At 36.1% G+C, this 21,967-nt stretch overlaps 1 protein-coding gene and 1 long non-coding RNA gene across 4 annotated transcripts in view; one reads left to right on the forward strand and one right to left on the reverse strand.

Moving 5' to 3' along the window:
* Positions 1–1,199: 1,199 nt before the first annotated feature.
* On the reverse strand, positions 1,200–4,123 carry LOC105261342. Its single transcript, XR_891288.3, has 3 exons — positions 3,775–4,123; positions 3,251–3,350; positions 1,200–2,046 (listed from the first exon to the last, which is right to left on the reverse strand). It is a non-coding gene; the product is annotated as an uncharacterized LOC105261342 (long non-coding RNA).
* Positions 4,124–4,237: 114 nt separating this feature from the next.
* Positions 4,238–21,967, forward strand: part of BRINP3 (BMP/retinoic acid inducible neural specific 3) — a 410,843-nt gene continuing 393,113 nt past the window's right edge. The window contains exon 1 of one of the 3 annotated variants that reach the window (XM_019822169.2): positions 4,238–4,946. The gene's annotated coding sequence lies outside the window, so the exon portion shown is untranslated. Of the gene's footprint in view, positions 4,947–6,370; positions 6,728–7,694; positions 8,130–21,967 lie in introns of those variants that run through there. The other 2 variants (XM_019822171.3, XM_019822170.2) reach the window with 2 other exon arrangements.

Consider the following 21,967-nt stretch of genomic DNA (forward strand, 5'->3'; position numbering starts at 1 on the left):
TTTTCTGAGAAAGTAAAATTACACCAAGAAATGTCCCCCAACCATTGAGGGCAGGGATGGGGTGGGGCGAGGGTGGGGGGAACTGGGGAATATAAACCATGATAGGGAAATAAAAAATTTCTACAATGGAGAGTATTAGTTGTCAACAAAATAAACTCCAATAAGGACGCAATTTATTCATCTTTGTACTACCTTCTCTTTCATCTATTCCTTATCCCAATCTTAAACAATAGCTGCTTTAACAGCTAGTGTTACAGTTTAATGGATTTACAATGAATACTACCTAAGAAGTTAGGAAAACTACATTTAAAGTTCCTTGGATTACCGGTTAGTGAATGATTACACGAATCACTTAACCCCTCTGGTTCTCAATTTCTTCATCATAATGAAGGAGTTAGACTCAATGGCCATTAAAGTTCCTTCAAGTTCCAACATACAGTGGTCCCCTCTTATCTCTGGTTTCACTCTCCCCAGTTTCAGTTACCTGCCCGCAGCTTCAGTTTCTGGAAACTTCTGACAAGTAGTCAGAAGGTCAACAGTAGCCTAGCGCTATGTCACAGTGCCTATGTCATTCACCCTACTTCATCTCACCACCTAGGCATTTTATCATCTCACATCATCACAAGAAGAAAAAAGATGAGTATAGTACAATACACACATCACAATACGATACATGAGAGACACGTTCACATAACTTTTATTACACCATATTTTTGTAATTGTTCTATTTTATTATTGTTCAACTCTTACTGTGCCTAATACATAAATTCAACTTTATCATAGGTGTGTATGTGGAGGAAAAAACATAGTGTATTTAGGGTTCTCTACTATCCATGGTTTTAGGCATCTGCTGAGAGTCTTAGAATGTATCCCCTGTGGATAAGTGGGGAACAGTGCTGTACTTTTTTTGAGATTCAAATATATTGGCTCAGTTTATTTAGCAGCACATTCATTTTATGGAGTAAGGCAAGCAGATGCCTGCACACTTAGGTATTTAAGAAACTTTAGGCACTTTCAAAGAGAAAGATCTAAAACCAAAATAAACATATAACAGAGACTAAAGAAATTTAAATATTCTAATGAGGGAAATTATATATGCATACCTGTGTGTGATATGACCCTTTCATATGCAAGGAACAGTTTGAATTTACTTATCTTCTACATTGTTGTTATAATTTTGATTTAAGGTTAAAACAATCTGAAGCATATTGACATTTTTATTGACAAAGCAAACTGACTCACAATTTCCCCAATACAATATACCTTGAATATTGCTTTTAGATTAGACATTTTTGTGGATTAATAGTTAACAAATATATCATGTGGTACCTATACCACTAAAAAGAAGGAGCCAGGGTAGCAAATAAAAACATTACCAGTAATATAAAATGTGCTTAGATACCCATTGTAGATGTGCATTGAGATGATCCAGGAAAAGACATGCTGAGTATAAACTTATAATGTATAACTTTTGAGACAGATCTAAGTACAAACCAGGTACAAGCTAGCTAACAGATGTAAAAGCCTATGGCTCTATTTTGAGGTTCATCACACTTAATCATATGATTTAGTATAATGCTCAAAGACTTAGCTAGTTTAATAAACTTTAAGTGCTATTAACTATGTTAAAGTTAAGGAAACATGGGTCACAGAATTAATATTTTTAATCCTGTACTTTTTATTCTCCAAATATTTAAAAGAACATCAATCTTGCATTTATTTTACATATAAAATAAAAATTTTAATATTATACTTTCTAACTTAAGTCAAGTTGGGTCCTCAAGAAACAATTGTATTTCTTTGAATCACAATTTAGGTAAGTAAGTTTAGCAGCATATTAAATCTTACACGAAAAATATGCTGTCTAATACATCACAACTGTTAAGGTTGAGTTTGTAACAAATTTAATTCGGGGTATCCATCCCCCTACCAACATTTGTCAGCCTGCGTAAAACAGAGACATAACACAGAAATGAGCTTTTGGGTAAAATTAGATCACTGAAGAAAAACTTCTGCTCTAGGTCCTTATTAGGGCTGGAACACAGCCTAAGAACAGAAAGAAAAGAAAAGTTATACACACACATGAAATTTTTTCCCTGGACAATTTTGATAGTAATAACGACTATAGATACTTGTGCACATGCACAGTTTGCCTTTATGTTGTAATATGACACTTAGCTATCTCTCTTCTGGGATTCCCTAGTAGAGATTTCTAGAAAATTGATGACTTGAAATAAAGTCTATTCTTATCAATGGAATTTTAATGTCAGATGCTTTAGATGAAATTAAAACCATCCTATTTGTATCAGGAATAGCTTATTCTTTATCGTTAAAATTTGGGAATAAGGGGTGTACAGTGTAAGGTATGACAACAATGGAGAAAAAATAATACCGATATTGTACCAGTAAAATATCTGTAACTCAAAATGGCAATAATTTCTCTTAGAGCAAGTCTCCTTTAGTTTTTCACATCCACACTAGTCAGCTTACGCTTGATAAACCAAGTTCACACAATTTGCAAGGTGGATTATTCTGCACACTTAGTGACATGTGATGTAAGCACAATCAAGAGGTGTTTGGCTTCCTCCCTCTTTTACACTCTTCACATAATGAGCAAATGCAGGCTGGGGGTGCTATAGACTCATGAAAACCAGAGGGCTTTCTGAATTTATAGCTATCACCACAACATGCAAATAGCTATCTTGGATGCTAATAATTTGTATCTGGTACAAGAGTTGGAACAAAGATGTACAGGTTAGTAAGGGGTATGAGAGCTTTAAGTTACCTTTAGCTTAAAGCTTACTTATTAAGCTTCAGCTGAATACACATTCTTATTTCTGGAGTGGAAAGAATATCATATTTTAGAACATGGCCAAAATATATGAAAACCATGGACACGGAGCTACTACAGTACCCGTTTTCTTCATTTTGAGAAAGAAAAGTGTTAGTAAGAAATAAAGGAGATATTTAAATACTCTTCTAACAAGCAAGCGGGAATCAGCTTTACCTGTGTGTAGGTTTGGAATATAAGAACTGAAGCGCCTTAAAGCCTTCATATTGCCTCCTTAAAAGCCCCCTAGTTCAAATTCACCCTTACACGCTGCTATTCTCCTAGGAAGAGGGAAAAGAAAATTTCCACTGACCCAGCTCGTGATTTACATACAGAGAGCAAATAAATGAATGGAGTGGGGGATGGGCCAGTGAGAAGCAATGTGTTTCCTTTTCAACCGCAGAAAATAAGATTACTTACCAAGAACATTTTTATCCAGGGCAAATGTTTATTCCCTCTATCATTCGGCGCCTGAGTCTCTGCAAGAAATCAATTTCCACTCTACCTTTCCCTCCTATTTCTGAAAAAAAGAGAGAGAGGCGGATAATGCTTAAGCTTCAGGGTCCAGAGGAAGGTAGAGCAGAGGGCAAAAGACTCCCACAGCGCTCTTCATCCAGATCCAAGCTCAGACAGGGAACCCATGGGGAGGGAGGGACCTTCCCTAAGGAGGGGACCGAGGGTGGCGAGGGGGGAATCATTTCACAGCCAAAATATAAATCATCTACGAAGAGAGTTACCAGCCCCTAGTCACACAAGCAATCCCCTGGGGAAGTAGGTTTCAAAGAGGAAAGGGAAGTTCCTCACTTGAAAGAGAGGGAGAGAGAGAGAGAGAGAGAGAGAGAGAGAGAGAGACACGAGAGACTGCGATTTGGGTTGGGGTTTGGGCTTGTAGAAGGGATGGGACCGTGGAGAGGAAAAGAGAGAAGGAACAAAGCTAATCTTACCCGATCGATCAGGCGATCGTGCGTGCTGTATCGGGATACGAAAATGGCAAGATAATGCATTCGGCAGCAAAGCCATTTCTAGCACTCTCTCCCTCGGTAACTGTGCAGGAAACAGAGGGGCCGCGAGAACCTCACAGACTGTCACCCGCCTCCCCAGGAACGGTCCTCAGAACCTCCAAAGCCCCAGCTTCTAAAACAAGGCATTTGGAGCTGAGGTTTCGGGTGGAACCGAATTGCCTTGAGTCGCGGGCTGCAGAATTCTCCGAGAAAACAGGACCCGGGAGGGCTCCCGCTGCCGCCGCTGCAGCTGCTAACAACCGCTCCAGGCCCCCGCGCCCGAGCCTCCGGCACAGCGCCCCCGACAGCGCCCGGCCACTCGGCCTCCTCCGCGTCTTCAGCCCCTCGATTACCACCCCCCCCCCCCCCGCCCCAGTGCAAACCTCTGATGATTTGGTCGTCCTAAAGTGACCACAGGGGCTTATTTGGGGGGGGGGGGTTGTGCTGGGATTCCTTACTACGCCTCCCTCAGTTGCCGCGAGTGAGAGAGTTCAAGGGAAATCCTAGTGAAATACACTGATGGAAAACTATTAATCCTAATAATAATGTGCCCAACGCAGGTAACTCTTAAAGAACTGAGAGTGGGAAGATCAGAGCAGGATTTCCGAAGCAGTGCCCTCTTGAATTCTCATTGGATCCTTCCCAGCAGCCTAAATCATTCCTGCTGCTGAATCTATCAGGATGACTACAGCCCTGCTCACTAGTTCTCTCTTTATCTCTTGTCTTCAGCACATCCTTTTACTTCTCTTTGCAGATTTATCTGTATCTCACCTCCTGTTCTCTGGGGTTACACCGCTTCTATTTCTCCCCACTGTATGGGCATGTTACAGTCAGTAAATTTTCACTTTGTCTGCCCAAGGATCTTCACAAATAAGCCCCCCACCCCCCAAAATAAAAGGCACCTCTTTCGCATGTTGCTTCTTTTCCTTGGGGGTTCCGTGGCTTTCTGTGTAACTGGTTTTTAGTTGGTTACATGCCACCAGGAACTGCTGATTTTTTCAAAGTTCCACCACCCTGCAGCTCATCACTACCTTAATTTGGAAGATCATGGAATATCTGTTTGAATCCTGGATATCTTTTTCTCACAGTCATCTTGCTTCCTGAAATGTCCTCTGGTAAGTTATTCTCCTTACATTTTATTAGAAACTTATTGCTAGTGTTATTTTTAATGAGCTGTGTTGAGACAATATCTCATTAAAAATATTTTTTGTTACTTTCAGAACTCAAACATCTATGTGACTGTTAATTGATTAGTATATTAGTTGCAATTGTGCTACCAAGATACAACCCATGTGATGAATTATCCCATCACCTTTTACATTATTTATTTCTGTCCTCATTTATATTACAGGTTATAGGAAACATTAACCACCCCTCCCCCCTCCCATTAATGCTTCTTGGCACACATTCTTGTGCCATTTGAAAGGTCAAATTTTATATGTTTATCTAAGAGTAAGCTTAAAAGAAACCTTCAAGAAAATTTCAGGGTCTGAGAAAGTTCACTAGTCTCTGATCTTCAGAAGGTTGTTCAGGTCAGCATTTGTTCATTGCAAGCAATTACATGACTGAAGGAGGACTTTTGTTAAGTGTATTTTTATGGGTTTAGCCGGACACTAAGTGCTAATAGCCACTCTATGGTAAGAAGAAGAGTGGGAGTTTTAAGTGCACCATTTTTTTTTTCTCACAGTATCCCAAATCACACATGAACATATTATTTTGGGTATTGTATTTCAATACAGGCATCATATTTAGTATATTTCTGATTTTATGAATTTAGCTAGTGAACAGCTAATTGGACACACAGTACTCATTTCAAAGGAAGAAAGCCATCGGAAGGAAGCACTGATTATCTTCGTTCTAATAAATTGAAATTCAGGGGCAGACTTCATATGAAAAATTTAATTACCTCACTCTTCACACTTGTTCAGCCCCCAGACTCAATTTTTAATAAGTATGTTAATATGGCAGTGTTTTTGGCTTTTATGAACATTTTTTATGGGCTTAACTGACAGTTATGATTATCACTTCCCCTTTAAGTATAGGTATGTTGAGGAACATTTAAATCTTAGCTTTTACTTCACATATTGACAAAGACAGTGTATTAATTAAATGCCAAGCCTGCGTGTGTTAGTTATCTCTAGTGCATTCTAAGGTTTGAGGGTTTTCTCTGTGACCCCCTCTCCTCTGCCCAGCCCCCCTTAAGAACAAGTTCCTGGATTCTACAATATTTCTCTTTACTGGGATGGATGGAGGTGAGAACCTATTGTTTAAGCTTTTCTTACTTCCCTTACGTCTTTTCGTTCTTCATTTTCCTTTTATCTCTCTTTTTTTTTCCCCCTTTCTCGCTCTCTCTGTCTCTGTTTTTTGTTTTTTAATTTCTCGGAAAGAACTGTTCCTGCCCTCATTGATGGCTGACGCGACGACCTAAGTAATGCTTTTTTTAATTCAAAAGCCCTTTTAGCTCCAGACATAAAAGTACTCCAGCTGCAGCGTCACCCCATCCCCCAGTCTCAGGATTCAAGGGCTTTCCCCCCTTGGCTTCCACCAGCAGCCCATCAGAGCAGGGCTGAGACTGTGGTCCACACCACTTGGCGCCCCTCACCCGTCACTAGTTTCTACCTGGTCTCCTTCCCAGTCTGGTCGTCCTGTCTGACAAGTGCCATCAGCAGCCCTGACTTTACTTGAAGAAACGAGGGCTTCGCATAATTCACCCATTCAAATATCCTCTTTGGAGGACTGTTGCTATTGCGCAAGGGTGCAGGAGGGGGGTTAGGGGAAAAAAACAAAAAGCCAAAAACACCTAAAAACAAAACCAAAAAACGCAACTTTCAGTGCAGTCAGATCTTTTCTTCCTAACCTAGTCTACTCCAGTGAAGCACAGACGTACGTTGTTGAGGTAAGTGCGTTTTGCTATATTCTAGCCTGAAACTCAGGCTTGGGAAAGGGGACATTTACGCTTGAAAGGCTCTGCCACCGCCAAGGACGCTTTAACCGGAGGGCTATCAACAGGCGACTGTGCCTGGAGGCTTCTCCGCAGCTCCTGGCAACGCCTAGGCCACCTGGGCGCGGAGAGCGCGGACGACAAGGTGCCCGGTGGCCTGGCTGGCCCTAGGCTCGGCGCTGGGTGTGGGGATGGCGGCGCGGGGAGGGACTGTGTCCCGCACTCTGCCCGGCCAGCGCAGGCTCCGCACTCAGCCCCTGCGGCGCGCAGTGCTCGGTGTGGGCAACCGCAGCCCTGGAGCGCGGGGCGCGCCGGGGGGCTGCGTCCGTGCCCAACGCTCCGTTTCCAGCCTGCCTCAGGCCAAACTTGAGCAAAACCTCTTTTCTGCGTGAGAGGACAGACTTGGGAGCTCTAGACTCTCTTATCAACGCCCTTCTGCATTTGCATTTATTTTATTTTATTTTATTTTATTTTATTTTATTTTATTTTTTTAATGAGCTATATCTAAGACTAATAAATGACGGCTCTTCAGCATGCCCGCTTTGTAAAACCCTAATCGCCCTCTTCATCCCCCTGCTTAGTCGGACTCGCTTGCTAACTGACTTCTCAGGCTCCGTGTTAAAGTATCATTGACCGTCATTCCCTGTCTGCCTTCACCAACTCGCAAGAATGGGGGGGAGGGGGAGGCGGGGGAAGGAGAGAGAGTTGAATTTCAACTTGGAGATGGAGCTTGTGATATAAGGCTGAAGTTAAAGCAAAGAGTGGGGTTGGGAGTCGTGTGGCTCATATTAGACCCACTTTCCAGTTGGGCTTTTATTTTTTGTTTCCCCCTTTCTGGAGGTGGGGCGGGAGGTAGGAGGATCTGGGACTGGGCGCGCTCCCCTCCGCTGTCCTGGAGGGGGTGGTGCTTCTTGGCCGCTGGTTACTGCTGGTTCTGCAGCCAGGCAGTGGCAGAGAGTTTAAGTCTCTGATGGCTGTTCTCCTAGTCCCCAGGAGTTGAACCAGAGAGCGTTTTACTCTGCACCAGGTCGAGAACGTGATCAACCCTTTAGAGCAGGGACCTCCTTCTAATGGGGATCGGTCTGGAAAAGGCTGGGGAGGCTCTGCCTCCGAAGATAAGATGCCTGTTTAGAGCTGTGTGAGATGCCAACCAGAGGCTTGAAAAGAGGAAGAGGTGACTGGGGTTGCAAAATAACCCCACTATTGCTTACAGATATTCTAGCCAGTCAAATGTATGTAAGCAAAGAAGAAAGCATCAGGGTATAAAACTGTCACAGCAGCCTCGAAGACAGAGGATTCAGAATTTTGAGACTTTTTTTTGCATGCTGTTTAGATTTGTCATCATGCAGTTAAGCAGGTAAGGACTGAAGGTCTATATTTTATTGACAACCATGTAACCTGCATTTGACCAATCCTGTGATAATCTTTTTTCTGCCTCAAGAGATGGGATACATGTATTTTCAGATGGTTCTCCTATGATGCATAACTTCTTGGTATTCATATTCGTGAGCCGTTTAAATCAATTTAAATGTTTAACTTGCATTCATTGAAATGTGTAACAATGCTACAAAAATCATAAACTGGGCAGAGGTCAAAGGAAGAAATGGGGAGGGTACAGAGTTGGAGGGAGGGATGCATTACCCTGATGAAGTATGTAAAATAGTAGTTGAAGAAATGCCTTGAAATTGTGCTTCTTGTTAAGGTCACAGACCTTAATATAAGGACAATTGGAGATTATTAAGGGCATCTTGAACTAGCAATTTAATTCTGACTATTTGAGAGAAATGTTTAATGGGTTATAGTCCTATTATTTTCTCACTTTCAAAAAAAATTATTGGGGTGGGGGTTGGTTGGGCTTTCAAATAGGTTAAGAAAGGAGCTTGCCCTAAGGCAATGTTTCATATAACCCTAGTATAGAAATCTTTGGGCTTGGAAAACTAGTTGCAAACTGAAAAATAAGCAAATTTAGAAAATTATAGCTAATCTCTCATAAATAAAGCTTTTTTTAATTTTAAGTTTTGTAGATGTATAATTTTAGCAGCTAATAGATTTCTTCTACTATTAGATTTAACAAAAAATACTTAATTAAAATGACAACACATGTTTTGAATGTGTGAAGTTTTGTTAGTATTGATAATGTTTTGTAATGTTTTGCTTACATGTTGAAGGAGTCTGGAGTCCCCACATAATGAAAAAATTAGTGAAACCCAATTCTAAAACTATCCTACTTATTTCTAACACTTTCTCTTCTCTAAGAAATTGTATTCTTTAAGATTTTCCCTGGAAATAATTTAGTACTTACATTTATTGATGTGGATTTCTGATCAATAATTTTTCTGCTTGTAAGGCTCACTGATAACATCTTGAAGATATAAGAAGGATAATTGCAACTTTGGGTCATAAAATTGCAAAGTTATAGTGCTTTTCTTAAAAGGGAGTTTGATACAAGAGGTAGTTTTTACTCCACTGGAGAAAGTAATTTGTCAATGAATTCCAATTCTTCAATTCTTCCCAATTCCTCAGTTCTTTTGCATTTTACCCTCTAGAATTTTATTGTAGTGAACATGTTCAGTGTGTGTGTGTGTGTGTGTGTGTGTGTGTGTGTGTGTGTACGCCCACTTTTGGGTGGGTGGAGAAAGTATTTATTTAAATATACATTGCTTTAATAATGTTTTTGAAGTGAAATATGCACAATACCTATATGATTGATTTCATTTATCATTTAATCAGATAATGTGTTATTCTAGCCTCTCACAAGATATTTTCTTAAACTCAGCATTACAGTGGAAATGTAGATTTTTAAATAAAATACAGTACATCTTGATTTTCTTCATGCAAAATGATTGGTATATATAGGTAACTAAATCAAGTCTAAATAGGAAGAAACCCTTGGGATTCTAAAAGAATGTGTGTGTGTGTGTGTGTGTGTGTGTGTGTGTGTGTGTGCGCGCGCGCGCGGTGCGCTTGTATGGATTATATATACACACATGCATATATAAAATTAACCTTATTACTAGATTTGTATGTTCTTTAAATAAAAATGGAATTTATTTTCAGAATAGTGTCTTTGTGTGTTTCCCTTTACAAGTGCAAAGAACTTAACTTGTAGGACTTCAAAACTTTGATACTTTGTTATCAACCTATGCTTGAGTTTCCTATATTTCCTGCTATTTTGATTTTTTTTTCCATATTCTTTTTAAAATGAGCAGTTACTGACTGGAATAAGTGTCTGCAATTTTAGCAATCTAGAAAATTGGGTATTAGTTTGAAGTTCAGACACAAACAGAAATGTAACACCAATGTGGCAAGTTGAGCATAAATTCATCTTTCATGAAAAAATACCACAAAGGTATTTGGATATTATGATTATGACTTCTGATTACTGACGTAAGCTCCTAAGAGTCTTAATATTTTTCTCTTAATTTCCTAGCAGTGGGTTATTGTGATACGTAGAGTGAGATGGGTTTAGGATTCCTTCCTCAATGTCAATTCTAGCTCTACCTCAGTAATATGATCCTAGTGAAATTTCTTGACCACTCTTCATTTATTTTCCTCAACTCTTAAATGGGGGAAAATAATATCTATAGTGTTGTTATAGATAAATGACATAAGAGATGAAGATGCTTTAAATAGACAAACATGTTCTGAAAACAAAATATATTTTGAAAAAGATAGCATTTACATTTAATTTTTTTTTTTTTTTTGGCCTTTTTGGATACAGTTCTCCTTCCATGAAGAAGTAATGATGTTGACAACTTTTTTTTTTTTTTAATGATAGTATCAAATATTCTTGGTATATGGTGTCACGGTGTCTAATGAATTTAAATAATGTTTTCTTTTTGTTTTGATATTGTGTAGCTGAAAAACAAAACAGAAGTTGAAGAATGCATTCCTTGAGGCACACTAATTCTTAATTACATTATATTTACCTTGGCTTTAATGTATTTCTGGGACAATAGTCACATTTACAAGAGTAGTTATTCTTCATTAACTTTTCAGTGTCAGTTAGTGAAAGGAACGTCTGATTTCTTAGCAAATTTTTGTTATTAACCTGATGATTCCTGTCAGTTTAATTGAAAATAAGGTCAACTGTTCTCATGTAGCAACTTTAAAAATGGAGTAACTCAAAAAATGTCAGACTTTAAATTTCGAACATTGTTTATAAACTAATGTTCAGCTTACCAGAATTAATTAGGAGACATCTGGCATTGTTGCTGTTTTAATTTAGCAACTATGTGGATATTTTCATTTAGACATTTAGGTGTGTAATTGAGCAGTTTCTCCATTTGCTGCTATATGGTTTTATGATTTTAATGTTTACAATTTATAAGTTCTAAAGGAGAACAAAAGAAAAAAATAATTTGTGTTTGAATATTATTGACTGTTAATGGATGATCGTGATTGTTAAAAGAAGGGAATAGTATAATCATGTTTATTCTATTCTAGAAAAGAGGAAAAGAATCTCTAAAGATGAACTTTCATCATAAGCACTAATGATCTTTCCTGAAAATCTATCTGGAAGTTCTTTTTCTTTCTTCTTCTTCTTCTTCTTCTTCTTCTTCTTCTTCTTCTTCAAACTGATATCAAATAGCCACTCTAACAATTTTATACTGGTCATCAAATACTGTCATCAATAGCATTTTAAAGCTTTCATTACTGTCATTTCAAGGCATATTTGATGAGTTATTAAGAATATTGGTATCCACTTACTCATGTGCAAACCTATCCAGTTACAAAGTATCCATAGCTAATGATATCTAAAGCTATGAATCCACTTTTCTATACTTAATATATGACATGAAGTATTCCTGCATACAGTTCTAGGATATTTCTCAATTTTGTATTCAGAGTAACAAATCATGAATAACTAGTTGATGCTCCGTAATTGAAATAAACCCAATTATGATTCTGTAACAATTTATTTTCCCCTAAGATTGAAAGATAAAACAAATATATTTTTTTAAAGAGTTGACTGGATTGCCAGGTATTTTTCATGAAATAAATGGTTTGTGTTGATTTTTAAAATGATTATTTTTAACCAAGAAAGTATAAATTCAGATATGGAAAAATGACATGCAACCTAAAAATGTAAGAAGTCTTATAGATTCTTACTCTTCCATATTCATTATTATTTCTTAAACATAATTTATACTCACACAATTTTAATTTTTATTAAATTTACAGTTGAAAGTGTATTTTCCCTCAGTGTGACCTATTGTTATTTAAAATTAATATTTTGAGAGTGTTTGTTTTAATGCCTAAACCCTAATTTACTCAGATATAGATGCCTTTGAAAGCACCCAAAGCATAACAAATTCCCTTTTATAGCTAATAAAGAAGTTTCCATGATATAGTTCCAGCAAATTAAATCTATAAAATACACATTTATTGATTAAATTAATAAATATGTTAACATTACATTCAAATGTATTGTAGTTCTCTGCTCTAAAAGAATTATTGTCTCATAATGGTGTGTTTCATTTAAATTCCATTATAGAGTTATGTGAAAGAATACTTATAGATAGACTTATTCTTCCTGATTTCTGTGAATATCAGCCAACCTCATCAGGATTGAGCTGTTTTTTATTAACTTTTCTGGAGTCTTGCATTTTGTTAATTTTAAAAGCTATCTCTAGAATATTGCACTATTAAAAAACAATCTTGCCTTGGGAAAAGCAGAATTGAGGAAGCTAGATTTTCAATGTCAAATAGTGGCCAGAATATAAGCACACTGCTACTTTATAGATTCATTAAACACTCATTCTCACAACTGAAAAACATTTTCTTTAAAACATGCCAGATGATGTCCACAAATACAAGGTAGTTTGGAAAAGGTGATTGAATCAAACCAAAAATTACATTTAAAAAATCAAGCATGGGTTTAATCAAGTATCATATTACTGAATCCCATGTGTTGTATATAATGTGTTTTTTGTAATTTGTAATATCTATGATAGGCACATCCTTTAAAGATACAAGTATATTTTAACTGCTTTCAGATATGCAACTTAATACTGTGTGCAGAAGCTTCTTCTGTTGTAGCTAAAGTAAATCTAGAACAAAATTAATTCAATCAGGAAGTCCTGGTGTAGATAATACATTTAAGTGTTTTTCATGTCTTTAGTATGGTAACATTTCTGATGGTTTGAAAAATCAGCCCTTTAAATGTATATAAAGAGATGATAGAACAGTTTTTCAGAGGTAAACAACTGTTAAATAATAATAAACACAATTGAAATTTTTAGAAGAAAATCATTAAAGGTTAAATAAATCTTACATCGAAGTTGTATAAAGTGATCTCTTTAGATAATTAACTCACGCTTTTCTCAACATTTTCTTATACCAAAGATATCAATATATAGACCAAGTCTAACTTACACAAAACATTTAAATTGAATGACTCAGGTTTACAAGTAATTGAATTTTTGATTATTCATTCTGACCTGTCACTAATATACAAAAACAAAGTTACAATATATTTTATCAATGTGATAAGTAGTATTTTGGAAATTACACTAGGGAATAATGTGGAAGACAAAAAGTTTCCAGAGAATGAAAATGATCTGCCAATTACCAATCAACAGCAGTAACAACTAGAAAGTATATATTTTTGTTCCATTTTACTAATTTCTGTCCAAATGGAGTTTTTAAACAACTTCTGAATTTTAAGTAAAAAAAAAGCAATTATTATGGGGGGTGTGTTTTCCAATGTGTAAAATTTACTCTTTTGTACATGTCAAAAATTTTAACAATTACCCAAAAACAGTGTTTTCATTTCACATTGTGAACTAAGAGAAGTGAATCCAGTCTTCTCTGTGAATCGAAAGAAAATCCATAGTTAAAAAAAAACGGGACTCCTGAGAAATTTCTTAAGGGTCACTCCACAGATCTTAAATTTAAATTTAAAACTTCTTTTTTGACTAAAGGACTTGCTTTAAGTATCTTTCTCACCTTTGAGTGGAGATATAGCTTATGGATTTATAAACTTCTTTTTCTCCAACACACAGATTTTTTCACTCCTTTTTTTGAGAACTTTTAGATCCGGACAGATTATCGACATTTTAAATATGTAGCTATCTTTATATTTTGGTTAAAAGCATAACACTGATTATGTTTGACTAGTGACAAAACCATGAGGAAAAATAACTGAGGATCCGCGTTTCCTCTCAGAACTCTAGCAGGTTTTCATTTGTGTCTTTCATCCATCCATGAAATGAAGACATTTTACAATCATGCAAAAATAGGACAGAATGAATAAGAAAGATCACTTATGTCATTATTACTTTTAAAACCTATCCCTGACTTCTGCTATTTAAGAAAATCAATTTTGATTTAGAGTAAGAATCAGCAACTTCATATAAATGGCTGTGATTAGCAAAAATATTTCTTTCTTATCAATAATATTGAGTCAGTAAGACAAACAAGTTTTATCTAGCTTCACATGATTCTTTCATCACAAAAGTGACAAAAATTTAGCATGCTTTACTATATTTTTGATATAGTTCTCTAGAGGTCTAAACTGAAGATGAAAATTTATTGACTCAGGATTTGAAACTAACCAGTTGCTAACTGTTCATGAAAATTTATTCATTACTGGGGCACCTGGGTGGCTCTGTCAGTTAAGTGTCCAACTCTTGACTTCAGCTCAGTCATGATCTCATGGTTCGTGAGTTCGAGGCTTGCGTGGGGCTCTGCACTGACACTGAGGAGTCTTTTCGGGATACTTTCTCTCTCCCTCTCTCTCTCTCTCTGCCCCTCCCCTGCTGACTCTCTCTCAAAAGAAATAAACTTTAAAAAAATTATTTATTACCAAATTTCATTCTCAGATAATTCCCATAACATTGATTCCTATGATTATTATTTAGAAGGTAATTCTTGACAGGTTCAGACAACATGATTTAAAAAATTATGACCTGGGGCACCTGGGTGGCTCAGTCGGTTAAGCGTCCGACTTCAGCCAGGTCACGATCTCGCGGTCCGTGAGTTCGAGCCCCACGTTGGGCTCTGGGCTGATGGCTCAGAGCCTGGAGCCTGTTTCCGATTCTGTGTCTCCCTCTCTCTCTGCCCCTCCCCCGTTCATGCTCTGTCTCTCTCTGTCCCAAAAATAAATAAAAAACGTTGAAAAAAATTTAAAAAAATAAAAAATAAAAAATTATGACCAGTGTGTACCTAATGTGCTGGGTATAGCTAATACTCAATAGTTTCTATATATTAGACATAGTAATGTCTTATTTATGCTTTCTTATAATATCCTTCAAAATCTTGCTGTTTTTTAATATAAAAATTCTCTTCAAGAATATAAATTATTTTTTCAAATAGATTTACTTTGCTTTTCTTTTGAAATTAATCTCTTATGTTCCTTATAACTTTCTAAGTTTGAAGAGTTAAAGTAACATAGTGATAAGAATGGTCCTTGAAAATGTCAGATGTTTTCAAAATTGTATGTTGGGGGAAAATAGAACATATTGTTAGAAAAAAGCTTAATTAGACAAGCTGGAATATATTACCGACCAGGCAATATATGGCTAGCTACCATGTGAAAATATTGGCCATTCCAGCATTTCTGGCCATGAGGTAAGATGTGCATTCTTTGATTAGAAACATGGAGAGTCCTGACATGCTTTCTTAAATAACATGTTTTTAATTTTTTTTACATTTATTTATTTTTGAGAAACAGAGTGAGACAAAGGGTGAGTGAGCGGGGGAGGGGCAGAGAGCGAAGGAGACACAGAATCCTAAGCAGGCTTCAGTCTCTGAGCAAGAAGCAAGGCTCAACCCCCCAACCGTGAGATCATGACCTGAGCCAAGTACGCTCAACCAACAGCCACCCAGGCGCCCCTGACGTGCTTTCTTAGATGGTAGTTCAGAAGGCACGGAGAACAGTTGATAAAAAAATTAACTACTTGATGTTGGATTGGTTTGCTTATTGTAGATCACCTCTTTTTATTGTTATTTTGGTTTTTTAAAAAATTATTTATTGGGGGCACATGGATGGTCAGCTGGTTGAGCGTTTTCTCTTGATTTCAGCTCAGGTCATGATCTCACTGTTCATGGGTTCAAGCCCCATGTCGGGCTCTGTGCTGACAGCATGAAGCCTGGTTGGGGTTTCTCTCTCTGTCCATCCTCAACATGCTCTCTCTCTCCTACTCTCTCAAAAAATAAACACAACAATTAAAAATTTATTGGATGTATGATCAGTGGTGTGCAATGGAGTGAACCTTGGGAATATAACAATGAAAAGATATAACAGTTGTTCATAACGTGTTTACAATTTTTATTTTTGCTCTGTATAGTACACTTTGTTATAATTAATGAACAAAGGCAAATTTAATGCTTGGCCACTATTTTTTTTCACACATGTCCAATTTTGATATTATAAATACCATTCTCTTTGAGAAAAGAAGAGGGATGTCATATTTCTCAGGATAGAGATAGGTCAATAAAGAATGTATTTTCCATTCAGAGTTCTGAGGATAATTATTAAAGGCAAATGAAGGAACCAGGACAGTTCTGAAGGTAAAACCATAACAATTCTCAGAGTGATGACTTAGTTGATGTTTTATCACGGTTTGTTTTGTTTTTAAATGTTAGCTTTTTTTAAAATGGAAACATTTCCAATGTGTTATGCTTTTGTTTTTTAGTGACTAGAATTAACGAAAAACGATTAACATTATAAGAATTTGCAAATTTAATTTTCTTATTCCATCTTGTGTGTACTGAGGGCTTTCTCCACGCCATGTTATTTTGTTAGTGCTACAGATGCATTAGCGAATAAAAACAGATACCAATCCCTGCCTGGTGTTGCTTGCACTGGAATTGCAGTAAGTATTATATTATTACAGGAATTACTGAATAATTACAAGAATTATCCTGTGAATTTAGTGGTATCTGTAACCAAGACTAGAAGACAAGTTTAGGACTCCACTGGCAATATTTCTAACCATACGCTTCTAGGTTAAAAACACTTCAACATTTTCATTTCCTTACAAAGGAATAAAAAGAAGCTGAAGATTATTATTTTTAAATTAAAAAAGAATTTCCTTCGGCTTAATAATCAGAACCTTTTTAAAAACTTTAACAATTTTATTGGACTTTCTTTGAAAATTCCTTAAATGTAGGGTACTTGTGCGGCTCAGTTGGTTAAGCATCCGACTCTTGATTTTGGCTCAGGTCACGATTTCATGGTTCAGGAGTTTGAGCCCTGCACCGGGCTTCTGACTGACAGTATGGAGCCTGCTTGGGATTGTCTCTCTGCCTTTCTCTCTGCCCCTCGCCCATGTGCAGGCACGTGTGTGTGCGCGCACGCATGCACGCGCTCTCTCTGTGTCTCGAAATAAATAAAAACTTAAAAAAAATGTTTTTAAGTTCCTTAAATGTAATGTTTACTTTGTGTATGACGTCAGAAGATACACTCCTATTTATGTTTCTTCATATAATAATTTCTAATTAAATAGCCTACTTTACCTTGTAGCCCTGGTTAACTCCAAGATAAGTTTTGGTCCTATTATAGAACAATGGATTCATTGTCCTTTTGGTTCCAAACTCCAGCGTTTCTACACTTCAACCCAGCATTATGTCTTACTCCTCGAATACGTATAAATGCCTTTGTTGAAAGTCTAAGTTAGTATTATACTTTGTTTTTACCCCGGATCATTATTAAAAATTTTATTTTAATATTTCTAAAGCCTTTCAAAACTGTGACTGAGGTCATTTTCCATAGAGGTGAGGGAAAAATGTTTATTGTCTTTGTACTTGCATAGTACTCACACATAGTCCTTTTTTAAAAATTATTTCCTCAAATTCTCTTTAAATTTGCCTTTATGTGACAAAAGTCTTTTACTGACCAGAATTGTTTTATCCAGGGTGCTTTATTATCAGACTGTGCCAGAAACAACAGAATTATTTTCCTGGTTATAGTGACCATACTAAATACAGATGTCTGTAACCATGATTTCCATTCCATTTCTGTATGTACATGTAGATTATTTTAATCTTTATTTTTAATTAATTAATTGATTTTAGTATCGACCATATCCCCTAGGTTGTACTTTTCATCCTTGTGACTTATTCACTCCATAGTTGGAAGCCTGTATCTCCCACTCCCTTTCAATCACCTTTTCCCCCACCCCCCCATCAGTTTGTTTTCGGTCTTTGTGGATCTGTTTCTGCTTTTTTGTCTGAATATTTTGCTTTGTTTTTTAGGTTCCATATGTAAATTAAATAATATTTGTTTTTCTCAGTTTGACTTATTTCACTTAGCATAACACCCTCTAGATCCATCCATGTTGTCATAAATGGGAATATCTCATTCTTTTTTATGACTGAGTAATATTCCTTTGTGTATATATACCACGTCTTCTTCATCTATTCATCTGTGCGTGCACACTCAAAGCTATTGTAAATAATGCTGCTGCAGACATAGGGGTGCGTATATCTTTTCAAATTAGTGCTTTTCTTTTCTTTGGGTAAATCACCTGTAATGGCATTATTAGATCATATGGTATTTCTATTTTTAATTGTTTGAGGAGCTTTTATACTGTTTTCCACAGTGACTGCGATCTGCAGTCTCATCAACAGTGCATGAGGGTTCCTTGTTTTCTTTATTCTGGCCCTGTCTTCTTTCTAGTCTTCTTGATTCTACTTATTCTGATAAGTATAAGGTAATATATCTCATTGTGGGATTGATTTGTATTTCCCTGATGGTTAGTCATACTGAACATCTTTTCATGTGTATGTTGGTCATCTGTATGTCTTCTTTGGAAAAAAATCTTTATTTTTTTAAAAATTGTTGTTTATTTATTATAATGTCTATTTTATTTTTGAGACAGAGAGAGGGGGGGGGGGAAGATATATGGGGGAGGGGCAGGGAGAGAGGGAGACCCAGAATCTGAAGCAGGCTCCAGGCTCCAAGCTGTCAGCACAGAGCCTGATGTGGGGCTCGAACTCACAAACAGTGAGTTCTTGACTTGAGCTGAAACCAAGAGTCAGATGCTTAACTGATTGAGTCACCCAGACTCCTCTGGAAAAAATATCTTTGTTTTAAGCTGTCTCCTTTTTTATTGTTTTGGTAACCAAAGATACTTATAATCAATTTTCAAAAGCATTTCTCATACTTTAACATTAGATTTTGCAATTTAAATATACTATTCTAAACATCTTGCATCTGAAATTTATTCTTTATTCTTTTACCACTCTTTCCTTATGAACTAAAAAGAAATACAATCTGAATCTCACCAAGATGTCCTGTTATGTGATCAGTTATGTTGAAACACCAAGATATTTCACATTTAAAATATAAAAAATAAGCCAAATGACTCTTGAACTTTGGGCTTTTAAGAATTATGTCCCCTACGTGCTGGACAGAATTAAGGAATGGAACTCCCCTTCTCTTCATTTTTTCTAATCAGCTCTACCATTAGGTAGTAGCATTTAACTTCTTCTTTATTGGTAGGACAAGATTGTATTGACAGGATCAAGCAGGAGATTAGTTCCCTCTGCAGTATATACTCCTCAGAGGAATGCTAACCCTCATTAGGATGGAAAACACTTAAAGCTGTAATTCAGAGGCACTGTATTGCCTGATCAGCTAAAATAAATAATGAGAAGGACCCTCTGGAATGTAGGTTTATCAGAGTTAAATCACTGGAAAGATTCACTTCTCAGGCTAGTCTTAACCTATACAACATGATTTAAAATGAGAAAGCTCAATTATTTAAAAAAATAAAGTGAAAAAATATAAAAATAAAGGATTACTAACAGATTAATATAATGACAATCTCTTTCTGGTTTAAGCAAACATAATGAAATAGCCTACAAACAAAAGAAAAAGATGGCATTCAGTGCATGTTCCAGAAATTTGCCATGTACATGACAGTTTGTTAAGCTTTAAGGGCCACAGGGATTACTAAAACATAATCTCTGCCAGCAAGACCTTCACAAACTTCATATGAACAAAGGTGGTAAAAAGGATAATAGTGGCATATTGTGAAATTTTAGAAGATTTATGAATGGAAATCCATCTAGTCTGTAGTTATTTTAATAATTTTAAAAACAACATATTTGAAAGATTTAAAAGAGTTATTAACCCACCAGGAAAAATGTTTTTAGATTTTTCTTTTTAAAAAAAATTAAATGTTTATTTATTTTTGAGAGAGAGAGAGAGAGAGAGAGAGAGAGAGAGAGAGAGAGAGAGAGCATGAGCACAGGAGGGGCAGAGAGAGAGAGGGAGACGCAGAATCAAAAGCAGGCTTCAGGCTCTGAGTTGTTAGCACTGAGCCCAACATGGGGCTCAAACCCACAAGATGCGAGATAATGACCTAAGTCAAGTTGGATGCTTAACTGACTAGGCCATTCAGACGCCCCTGTTTTTAGATTTTTCTTAAAGTTCATTTTGAGAGAGATAAAACATGCACAAGTGGGGAAGGGGCAGACAGAGAGGGAAAGAGAGAGAATCCCAAACAGGCTCCACACTGTCAACAAAGAACCCGATGCACGGCTTGAACTCAAGGAACTGTGAGGTCATGACCTGAGCCGAAATTAGGAGTCAGGTGCTTAACCAACTGAGCTACCCAGGCATCCCCATTCATTTTTAAAATTCAAAAGGAGTTGTTATTTCACATAAAGAACACATTCCATTTTTTTTTTTAAGTCGCTGATTGGCTAACCTTAGGTGTCTGTGATGCCTAGAGTTATATGATATTTTTTTTGCTTTGGGGATTATCACAACTTTTTGGCTTTTTATATATTTGTTTTACTTTTTGAGAGATATTGAAAGAATTATTAGTGCATAAAGAAAAGAAAAAAAAACCTTTCATTATAATTTCCAGATATACCCAGGGGCAAACTGCATGGCTAAAAGTCAGAATGACTTTTTTCCCCATTTCTACATGTTACTATTTATTTCAACAGGTGCACAAAGGCAGAGCAACTATTTCTCTATACTCCTGGTGGAGTGCAGGAAAGAGAGAGTGGCAAAATTCTGCCTACTTGTGTGGAAAAAGGCACGCATTATGTAACGTATCCAAGATTTTATATCTTGATGAATTTCTTGACATCTTTATAGAATAAAATGCCAAATTCTACTCCATTAGGCTATTTAAAAATTCATTACCTTTATATAAACAATGTCTAGATAAGGAAGAAGAATTTAAGGTCATTTGAGATAAAAAATTATAGAACATAACTGGCATTTAACTAAAGCCGTAAATTAATACATCATTACTGAAGTAATGATGTAAATCATTGAATAATGGAACTCTTATTCTTTTATTTATTTGACCATATACCATATATAGGTCATGAATATTCAAAGGTGAAAAGTGTATATGTATATGCGTATAAGAAGATGATGTGTTGTATTATCCATATCTTTGAATATGTTCACCAAATGTAATACTTGAGTTTGCCATTTTAGAAAAGCAATGCCTTTGAAATGATTTTCCTCATAACTCATAATCTATCCTGCCAAATAATACTTTAAAATATATATTTTTAGTTGTAGTCTTGACTTTTCACACTATTATTCCCCAAAATAATACTTGTGAAAGATGATCCTAGTATTATTCATGTAATTATCTGGAATTTTTGACAACATAAGAAAACTTACCTTGGTTGAAAATTTATGATTGCATTTCAGAAAATATTAAAATCATCTCATAATTTTATTATGTCTCCACTTTGAGACACCAACTCTGTTTGTTTTTTCATTTTATTATAAAGCAATTTATAATAATATGGAGTCATTAAACCTACTGAATTAATCTTGCAATTTCTATGAAGAGCAAATAGGTAAATTAAATCACTCTGACCATGATTATACTTTTTAACCCAATAAATAGCACACATAATCTGAAAAAAAGTAGTTTTGTAATTTTTTAGTTTATAGTACCTGTTTTTAAAGATATTAAACTGAATCACATTTAACTTTTATTTCATTTTTATTTCCATTATTTATATTTTCCATTTAAAATTTTTATTTTGTTCAAAAGCATTTTATTAAGTGGTAACAAAATTCCTAATAAATAAATTTCAATCTGCAATCAGTTCTGATTAGGTTGTAGTGTGGTATCATAGGGAGAGCATGGTTTTCAATATGGGTTCAAGACTAATGCCATTCGGTCCTTGCTCTGTTGCATGTTTATTCACCTTGAACCTCAGTCATCTAAACAAGCTAATGGTGATATTAATATACTGCAT

The sequence above is a fragment of the Felis catus genome, chromosome F1 (genome assembly GCF_018350175.1).
Source record: "Felis catus isolate Fca126 chromosome F1, F.catus_Fca126_mat1.0, whole genome shotgun sequence".
NCBI lineage: Eukaryota > Metazoa > Chordata > Mammalia > Carnivora > Felidae > Felis > Felis catus.